This window comes from Pogona vitticeps, chromosome 2 (assembly GCF_051106095.1).
Source record: "Pogona vitticeps strain Pit_001003342236 chromosome 2, PviZW2.1, whole genome shotgun sequence".
Classification (NCBI taxonomy): domain Eukaryota; kingdom Metazoa; phylum Chordata; class Lepidosauria; order Squamata; family Agamidae; genus Pogona; species Pogona vitticeps.
The window spans coordinates 18236997-18247531 of record NC_135784.1 but is presented as its reverse complement, the minus strand read 5'-3'; the positions used below and the strand labels follow the sequence as shown (position 1 = coordinate 18247531).

General features: G+C 49.2%; 1 pseudogene across 1 annotated transcript; it reads left to right on the top strand.

Annotated features, from left to right (window-relative positions):
• The first annotated feature begins 8 nt into the window (after positions 1–8).
• LOC110071584 (fas-binding factor 1 homolog pseudogene) lies at positions 9–3396 on the top strand (annotated as a pseudogene). The gene has a single exon (XR_013542616.1). The product of XR_013542616.1 is annotated as a fas-binding factor 1 homolog pseudogene (transcript).
• Positions 3397–10535: the final 7139 nt, after the last annotated feature.

Genomic DNA, 10535 nt, shown 5'->3' with positions numbered 1-10535 from the left:
AGCCTAGACTTTTGCCTCTCGTCGGGATCTCTCACTTCCACTGAAACTGGATAAGAAAAATGAAAAGCAGGCAGAGAAGGAAGACAGTCTAAAGGGGACGAGTTCCCTTTTGGAGGCTACCAACCCACCATGGCTTCAACTCCAGAAGGACGGCAGTCAAGACGACAATCTGTCAGGTTTTCCTCAGAGAACCTCAGTGAGCTCAAAACAGACCAGCGATCGGAAGCCTTCCGCTCCACCTTCTCCCAGCCCAGGATGCAGCAGAGTTGGGGCGGATTGGCTGGGACTGAAAGAGGAAGATTTTGACTTGTGACCTTCCCCTCTGCCAAGGGACTCCAGGAAGAGCAGCACAAGAGGAGCCACAGTGGAAGGGCCCCTTGGACCTTCAGAGAGCGGATACCCTCCTCTTACCAGCCAGTTCCCTTCCGGACCCAGGCCAGCTCCTGAAGCAGCAGCACAGAAGCCTGAACCCAATGGGGATGAGGGTGACAGCTGGCTCGGTAATGTCTTAATGCAGAAGAAATCACGAATACAGGAGAAGGGGACGGAGGAGAGACCTGGGCCCTCAGAGGGAGTGGAGGCCGATTCCATTCCTCTTACCTTTCAGCGTGCCACGTCTGCACCAAGACACCAGCAGTCACTTGTCCAAGTGGATAAACCTGCCATGTTAGAAGAACCCGAGTCTCCTGTGCCTCGGTTGAGATCTCAGGAAAAGACTACGCCTGCTTTTCCATCTGAGTCCATGAAAGGGACTCCCCATGGAGATGCAACAGCAGCAGCAGCAGCAGTTTTGCAAGGACAGCAAGACATTCCCAAGGATTCCTAAACATCTCCAGCTTCTGCTTTCTGAACCCCATCAGGTGAGTTCACCAAGTACTGCTGAGTATGAAGAAAGACTGGCAGAAGTGCAAGCGCAGCCGCTGCCAGAGAGCCTGGCTGGTTACCAGGCAGAACGGCTAGTTGCCCAGACCCATATCCCTGCGCTGGAAGGCCCGGCAAGGCGGCTGGAGCTGGAGAAGAATCAACAGAAACTGTGGCCGGAAGGTCTGCAGCAGCGTCATCAGGAGGATCCGGAAGTCACTGAGAACGCTCACAGGAACCGCGTGAAGGGGACTGAGGAGTCATACCGCCAGCGTGAGGAGCGCACACAGCAAGAGAGTCAGGAGTCGGCAGAGCAATACGTGTCTCGCTGCCAGAGTGTGGAGCAGGCCAAATCAGAGATGCTGGCTCGACACCAGCGCCAACTCACAGAGCTGGAGCAGGAAAGGGTGAAGGAGATCGATCGGCTGCGGGAGCTTCAGCGGATGTCCATCCGAGAAAGGCGCAAAGACCACGAGGAGCCCTTGCAACGGCTAAAATGGCTGAAGGCTCAGGAGATGGATGCTATGACCCCTGCCACCTCCTACACCAGGTCTTCGAATGGTATCATCGACCAGATGGAGATGTTCTCCAGCAGTCTGAATGATCTCGCCAATAAAGTAGAGGCCACTCCCAACCCCACACACCAGGGACTTGAGATTGGGGCCCAACCACGGAATGAGCCATTACGGGTTCTGCAAAAACGTCTGGCCGAGCAGCAGAGAGACCTGGAGGATGAACAAGCTCGGCCCCAAGAGGTCATCTCTAAAATGGAGGCCAGGCTAAATGGACAGACTCGCCTTCTAGAGCAGGAACGCTGGAGGGTAACAACCGAGCAATCGAAAGCTGAGTCTTTGCAACACTCTCTAGAAGAACAGAGAAGGGTCATGACTCAGCAGCTGGCTATGGAGTGGGCAGAATTAGAGAGAGCAAAGAATTCTTGGCTAGAGGAGCAGAAATCGGTCACGCAGAAATGTGCTGCGGAGCAGCGTCATAAACTGGCTGCAGAGTGGTCAGAGCTTCGCACGCAGGAGAAATCTTGCACAGAGCGGGAGGTTGAACGGGCGCTGCAGATTGACTCTCAAAGAGAAGGGGCCATCATGGGCCTGGCTAAGGAACAAGCAGAACTGAAAACTCAAAGCCAGTGAGTCAAGATCCAAGGAGGAGCAATTGGCTAGAGACCGGGATGTTGTGGAGTAGGAGAAGCAGGAGCTGAGGCAGAAAATGAAAAAAATTCTGCACAGCAGCTTTGCACATCAGACAGAGAACGGCTGAGATCAACAGCATGAACAAGCTGTCCTCCCTAAAGCATGAGGAAGGGGGAGAAGGCCCTCCCGTAGGCAAGAAGGGTAGAGTCCGAACATCAGGCAAAACTGCATCATTTGCAGCAGCGGATGGAACAGCTCAAGCAGCAAGAGAAACATCTGCACCAGGAGCGACGGAGTTTGAGTCAGCAGAGGAGGCAGCTTGAACAGCTGTGGATGGGCCTCCCAAGCAATCCGGTTCCATTTCAGAGTGTTCCCCAGATAACATTGCCAGGAGCTGAAGCCAGCATCATTTCCAACACGCATTACAGTGGTGCCTCGCTTAACGGGCGCCCCGTTTAATGACAAAACCGCATAGCGAAGAAGATTTTCGACGATCGGTTCGCTGTTTCGCTTACCGATTATCGCATAGCGATGATTTTCCAACAGCTGATCGGCAGTTCCAAAATGGCCTCTAGGTAAAAAAAATGGCCGCAGGGATTATCGTCATTATGCGGGGCACCACTGTATTTGTCTCCTCTTGTTAAAGATCTTCCTAAAATCAAGCCTAACAACAAAAACAGCCTGTCAAGATCTTCCAAGATTAGGACCAGCAGACCTCTATGCCAAACTTGTGCTACACAACCTGACAGCTGGTCGGGATCATGACTTTTTGGAAGAAGAGCAGTTCTTCTTAGAAACTTTGAAGAACGCGCCCTATAACCACTCATCCCAGTCAGTGTGAACACAGGTGTACTGGTGACAGCTGTGGCTGAATTGGTGTTTTCATGGCCGAAGATGGACTCAATTGAAACAAAACAACAATCTCAAGTGGAAGAGGATTACACGCAGGGACAGATTTGAAACCTCACTGCCACTATGCAGTGCAACTATGCCATGTTTCCAGTTTGATTTATAGAATGTTTTGCCAGTTACTTTCTTATGATAGGTATAGAGAACTGCACAGAATTTTGCAACCTTGACTACTTGAAAAATCTGAAAGAAGGAGGTAAACATAGTGCTTATCTGATCTGCTTGGGAATTTTTAAAAAATAGTAGAAAAATATGTATTGCATTTATTTGTCTGTTTCATTTCTAAGCTGCGTTCCTCCTAAAGAGGGACTCAGGGCAGGTCACAATGAAAAAAACATACAGAGTTAAAAATAAATGTATTCCAAATATCTTTACAAAATAACTAATGTAATGAAACATTATGAACAGTCTCAACCATATCGGATTGTTAGGAGCAAAGATGTTATGAATAAGGGATATGCAAGTATTTTCCATCCAGCAATTTAAATGGTAGGTAGTACATGGGACCATCTGTTACCAGACATCTTCAGTATATACTTGGGGATACTTTGAGATCTTATAATTTCTCCATTCATCTGTGCCTTACAAGGCTTCTTTTGTGATTCTGTGGATAAAGTCTTGGGCCTGTAAATTTGTTTTACTGGCAGTGATCTTGCTGGTAATTTACAGGTCTTGGTGATCTAGGCCTGATACTTTGGAACTTGCCCTCTTGTATTAATATTCCCAAAAGGTCTAATTCATGTGATGGAAAAGGCTTCAGGAGTTAACCTCAAGGCAAAATCTGGAACCGGAATCCTGGAGGCAGTGTGTGTCGTTTTGCCAAATCCTGCGACGTCACTGAAACCAGTTATATTGGCTCTTGCCTTTCCATTGCACTATTTCAGCGATGTGGAGAGGGGGGATTGGCTGCTTGGGTAACAGCCTATCCTCCGTATTCTTTTACCCAGGCTTCGTGCTATGGAGAGGACACTCCAGCTTCGCGTACAACGTCAAAACACTAGACACTGTTCCAAGTCCTCCATACAGAGCACGTTACCATAGTCTCTCGAGACTGAAGGATGCCTAATCAGAAATCTGACCCTGAGAGAGAATTCTGAAGGGTTCCAGCCCACAGACCCACACTTAGAAATATCAACATTTCACTCACCTGGACCAAGGCCTATCTCCGAGGTTACATGGCTCTCATGGACGTTACTTCCTGTTAATGTACAAAAAAAGGAAGCGGGCGCGCTGTTTCCTGGGAGTTGTAGCATCGCTGCCCTTTATGCTCTCTCTAGGGCGCCTTCTGAAGAGCTACAATGCACAATTTCCTTATTCGGGCCAGTGGTTTGTAAAATATGACAAATGATAATAAACCAGGCTAATGAGTTCTCTCCTGGCCGCGGTCTACTTTTCCTATTAACTGGTGTTATCTCAAAATAGAAACATACAACCACACAATGTTTTTGTTTGTTTGTTTTGGTCTTACTGCAAGATTGTTGATCACCGCTACCTGCCTTCATATCAGGAAGGAGTCTTCCTGAGCAAAGACTTTAAAACTGAAGGGAGTCTGGAGATGCTAGCGCTGCTTTTTGTGATTGTTTGTTTGATTGTGTGTCTGTGTGTTTGTGCCAAATGCTCCATGCGGCCAATCACATAAGCAGGAAGTTGAAGCACTCCAACTGCATTTGTGTGGCAGTAAATACATGCAGGAGGAGCCCCATATCTTCAGGGATCAGTTCCAAGGCCTCCTGCAGGTGCTAAAAAATGTGGATTATAGCAAATGCTCAAATTGAGTCTTTCTGACTACAGTATTGATAGGAACCATCATGATTCCAATCATATCCATGTGGCTCTGATGTGTCAGAAATGCTGCCTTCAAACATGCCATTTCCCACACTCGTGGTATAGTTTTTAATTTTTTCTCCCTCCCCATAAAAAATACCAGTTTGTTGGTGAACCGAGTTGTAAAGTTCATAGGTTTCAATAAAGGCGGAAAGAGTTCTGGTGATTTATCTTTGTCTTATTTTTTTTACATCACAGACACTTGACATTTTAACAGGGGTGTGTAAGCTTTTTATATTCACTGTATATCTCTTTCTTGTGAGGTGTGAATTCCAAGAGAAACATTTCCCACACTGTGCGCATTTCTAAGTTTTTTCTCCTGTCTGGACTCTCTGGTGAATTAGAAGGTTTCAGTTATGAGAAAAACATATCCCATATTTTTGTGGCACTGGTATAGTTTCTCTCCAGTTTGTAAATTCTTGTGGGTGTGAGACGTGAGGCGAGAGTGTAAAGCAGGGGTCTCAAACTCAATTTACCTGGGGACTGCTGGAGGCAGAGTCTGGATGAGGCTGGGCCACATCAGATGTTCTGCCCAGGAGTTTCCTTAGCCCGGCTGGGGCTCCGAGGAGGAGGGGCGCATGAGCCCTCATCACCGGCCACGACCCCCTCTGGCTCCTTCTTCACAACCACCACCAACACAAGCAGCAGGATGAAGAAGTGGAGGAGGGAGGGAGCGTCGGCGATCGCCTAGTGAGGGGGAGGGCATGACATAATTAAAAAAAAAACCTCGTACATGCGAAATTAAACAGAATGGGGTGCCCCGCACAGGTGCACACGCACGCGCACGCACACATACACACGGCGGTCCGGCAACCTTCCTCTGAAGGCCCCCCACCACGACAGAGGAGCAAACTTTGAGAGGCGAGCCCAGGCTCCTGGCAAGGGAAGCGCCGACCCCTCCAATCTGCCGCCTGAGCTCAGAGGTGAAGGGCAGAGTCCGGCCTGGATTTGCTCCTCAGCGGCCCTTGGGAAACGTTTTGGAAACAGGATCTTCTCCCCCGCCCTCTCGCTCTCCTGCTTCCCACACTCCCAGAACACCCTGCCCGGGTAATACTGGGCGCCCTCGGGTTTCTTCTCCAGCCGAGGCATTTGCCTCTTGTGTTGATCTCGTAACTTCCACGATGCCCCTGATGTATATCACTAAGAGGAAAAGACCAGGAATATCCAGCTAAAATGTGTGGCACTGCAGAGTTGGGGAAAGGATTGGATGGCCATCTGTCCGGGATGGCTGGAGGTCTCCTGCCTTGGGCAGGGGGTTGGACTAGAAGACCTCCAAGATCCCTTCCCAACCCTTTGACGATTCTCTGACTCTATGATCTGTTCTCGGTCATCCCAGAGTGCAGGATGCGTAATGATGGGCTCAAGGTACAGGAGGCCAGATTTAGGCTGAATATCAGGAAAAAACTCCCTAACTGTTAGAGCAGTACGACGAAGGAACCCATGAACTTGGCAGGCGTTGAGCGCTCCAACGCTGGAGGGTTTTAAGAGAAGATTCAGACAACCGCTTGGCTGATATCCTTTGACTTGGATTCCTGCCTTGAGCAGGAGGTTGGACCCGATGGCCTTTGAGAGCCTTTTTCAGCTCCATTATGGTAGGATTCCCTATTATCGGAAGACAGCTCCCATCAGCCGCAGCTGGTGTTGCACATCCTGAGGAACGCTGGAAGTTGTAACAGGAGAACTTCACTTTGGTCATTGCTTTACTCAAAGAGTAAAGTAAGGCTTATATTGCACAGTACTGTATATACTTTCCAAGGCTTTACAGCAACAAGATATTGTTGGGTGTCTTCGCTTGCCCATGTTCTCTAAGGTTTACCTACCGACTCCACACACCAAATGTGTGGTATTTATCCTAGAGGCATGACAGTCCAAGGAGGACAGGACTGACTCAGAACTCACTCACTGGCTCCAGCCCAACATGTTTGAAGCAATCTACAGTTCTTCGCCTGAGTCCACTGGAAGGGAAGCAAGGGCATTTCTTTAGGGAAATGCTGCCAGAGAAGAGCTTTGCTGATACAGTAGCATTCTGATATCCATGGGATCAGTTTCGACAATTCACTTTTCCACAGTATGAAAATATTTACTGTAAAATATTGTACTGTATTAAAAGAAAAATGCTAGGAATATACAGTACATTTCTCAAGATGAAGTTAGCACAGAGGGAGCCAGAGACCATGCTAGGCACAGCAATCACTAGCATTCATCTGCATTATAACCATAGGCGGGAGTGGGAAGTACAGTATTTGAAACCGATCCCCCATGGCTATGGTGGTCCTACTGTATTATGGACCCTAAGAAAGACAAACAATTATGTCCTCGATCAAATCAAAAGGGTCTCCAGCTGCTGATGTCCAAGATCTGAAAGCGTGAAGCTTGACAACTGGAGTATGGAATGGGAGAAACACGAACCAATGTAGATTGGAAATCACAAAATGAAGAGCGGGTGAATGTGCAACGATTCGTGTGGATGAACTAAAGGCGACAGAAACAGGGCATTTTTTGGCCATACTCACTGAAAGCAGCAAAATCAGGGAGCTGGACAGGGGACAGGCTATATTTGTCTTCATTTTGGAAGGGATTGTCCCTCTCGAATTGACCTCCTCAGCCACACTAGACGCTGCTCCAAGTCCTCCATACAGAGCACGTCACCCTAGTGTCTCAAGACTGAAGGATGCCTAATCTGGAATCTGACCCTGAGACACAATTCTGAGGGTTCCAGCCCACAGACCCACACTTAAAGATTTCACTCACCTGGACCAAGGCCTATCTCCGAGGTTACATGTCTCTCATGGACGTTACTTCCTGTGGTTAATGTACAAAAAAAAGGAAGCTGGCACTCTGTTCCCTGGGAGTTGTAGCATAACTGCCCTTTATGCTCTCTCTAGGGCGCCTTCTGAAGAGCTACAATACACAATTTCCTCATTCTGGTCAGTGGTTTGTAAAATATGACAAGTGCTAATAAACCAGGCTAATGAGATCTCTCCTGGCCGCGGTCTACTTTTCCTGTTAACTGGTGTTATCTCAATATAGAAACATACCACCGCACAATGTTTTTGTTTTTTTGTTTTTGGACTTACTGCAAGACTGTTGATCACCTCTACCTGCCTTCATATCAGGAAGGAGTCTTCCTGAGCAAAGACTTTAAAACTGAAGAGAGTCTGGAGATGCTAGTGCTGCTTTTTGTGATTGTTTGTGTGTGTGTGTGTGTGTGTGTGTGTGTGTGTGTGTGTCTGTGTGTCTGTGTGTCTGTGTGTCTGTGTGTCTGTGTGCTTGTGCCAAATGCTGCATGGGGCCAATCACATAAGAAGGAAGTTTAATCACTTCGACTGCATTTATGCGGCAGTAAATACAGTACATTCAGAAGGAGCCCCGTATCTTCAGGGATCAGTTCCAAGGCCCCTTGCAAATGATAAAAAAATGTGGATTATAGTGAATGCTCAAATTGAGTCTTTCTGACTACAGTACTGATAGGAACCATCATGATTCCAATCATATCCACGTGGCTCTGATGTGTCAGAAATGCTGCCTTCAAACATGCCATTTCCCACACTCGTGGCAGTTTTTTTATTTTTACTTCCCTCCCCCTAAAAAAATACCAGTTTGTTGGTGAACCAAATTGTAAAGTTTATAAAAGGTAAAGGTTCCTCTTGAGAATTTTTGTCCAGTCGTGTTCGACTTTAGGGGGCAGTGCTCATCTCCGTTTCATAGCCATAGAGCCAGTGTTTTGTCCGAAGACAATCTTTCCGTGGTCACATGGCCAGTGCGACTTAGACACGGAACGCTGTTACCTTCCCACCAAAGTGGTCCCTATTTATCTACTTGCATTTTGCATGCTTTCAAACTGCTAGGTTGGCGGGAGGTGGGACAAGCGACAGGTGCTCACTCCGTCACGTGGATTTGGTCTTACGACTGCTTGGTCTTCTGACCCTGCAGCACACAAAGGCTTCTGCGGTTTAGCTCACAGTTCTGAAGTGATTTATCTTTGTCTCTTTTTTTTACATCACAGGCACTTGACATTTTAACAGGGGTGTGTAAGCTTTTTATATTCACTGTATATCCCTTTCTTGTTGTGCCTTGTGTGAATTCCAAGAGAAACATTTCCCACACTATGCACATTTCTAAGGTTTTTCTCCTGTCTCGACTCTCTGGTGAATTAGAAGGTGAGAAAGACATATCCCATATTTCTGTGGCACTGGTATAGTTTCTCTCCAGTTTGTAAATTCTTCTGGGTATGAGATGTGAGGCGAGAGTGTAAAGCAGGGGTCTCAAACTCAATTTACCTGGGGACCGCTGGAGGCAGAGTCTGGATGAGGCTGGGGCGCATCAGATGTTCTGCCCAGGCGTTTCCCTAGCCCGGCTGGGGCTCCGAGGAGGAGGGGCGCATGAGCCCTCGTCACCGGCCACGACCCCCTCTGGCTCCTTCTTCACTACCACCACCAGCACCAGAAGCAGGATGAAGAAGTGGAGGAGGGAGGGCAGGTCGGCGACCGCGTAGTAGGGAGGAGGGCATGACATAATTTTTTTAAATACCTCACAGAATCGCCAAAGGAGGAAAGCCCCCATCGGTACCGGCGAAATTAAACAGAACGGGGCGCCCTACACAGGTGTACGCGAACATGCATACACACATGCACACGGACACACACATGGCAGTCCGGCAACCTTCCTCTGAAGGCCCTCCTCAAAAAAAGGCGCACTCAGCAGCAGCAGGTACCCCCACCACGACAGAGGAGCAAACTTTGAGAGGTGAGCCCAGGCAGCCTCCAGAGTCGAGGCGGTTGAAGCAGGACGAAGAGGAGGAGGAAGCGCTGGCCGGGCTGGTGCTGGGGGAGCCGAGAGAGAAAGAGAGCCAGAGAGCCGCTTCCCTGGAAGAGGCGGCAGCAGCTGCTGTTGGTGGCTTGGAGGCGCTCTTCGAGGACGGGCCAGGAGCGAGCTCCGCTCTCAGGCATCGCTTGGCTGCGACTCGACGGAAAGGGCTGGCAGTGCGCCTCGCTCACCGGCTCTCTCCCAAAACAGCGCCTCTTGCACCCTCCATCCAGAACTGCAGTCAGCAGATAAGCGGGCTGGCTGGCAGGCTGCAGTTCCTGATGGAGGGTGCAAGAGGCGCTGTCTTCGGAGAGCCGGCAAGCGAGGCAAGGCTTTTTTTGACTCTTGACACCAGAGGACGTGTGCGCACTTCAGGGGGGCAGGCAAGGCGGGGGCCACAAAATATTGTCCGGCGGGCTGCAAATGGCCCCCAGGCCGCATGTCTGAGAGCCCTGGTGTAAAGGCTCTGGCCGGAGTGTCGTCCATCCTCCCTCACAAAGGAACAAGAGGCTCAGAGAAACCCACCTGCACAGCCCATTGAGACCAAACAGCGGGGAGTTGATACCCAAGAATTGGAGCGGGAACTGATAAAGTTGATAGTAGCCACCTAGACAGGGGATGGTTTGGCGGGAAAAGGAGAGATGGACGTAATACTTGGGGGGGGGTTGGTAAATGATATGGGTTGAAGGCCCTTGAACTGGGAAACTGGAGAAGGTATGGGTCCCTAGGGAGGAAGCTGATTACCGAAGGAGACGGGGGTGCTGCAGCGTCCTTCTTATTTTGGAGAGTCGGAGGCCAGAGAGTGGCGCAGATGGTTCAGAGTGGAGAAGGAAGCAGTAGACGGGGAAGAGCGAGAACACCGGGCATGGCGTCTGGAAGAAGCCCAGAGGAAGGGGTACTTAATGGACCATGGACCCGCCTGCGAAAGGGGGAACCTTATGAGACGGAGGTGCGAAATGAGCAGACGACCCCGTTACCAGACCCAAAATT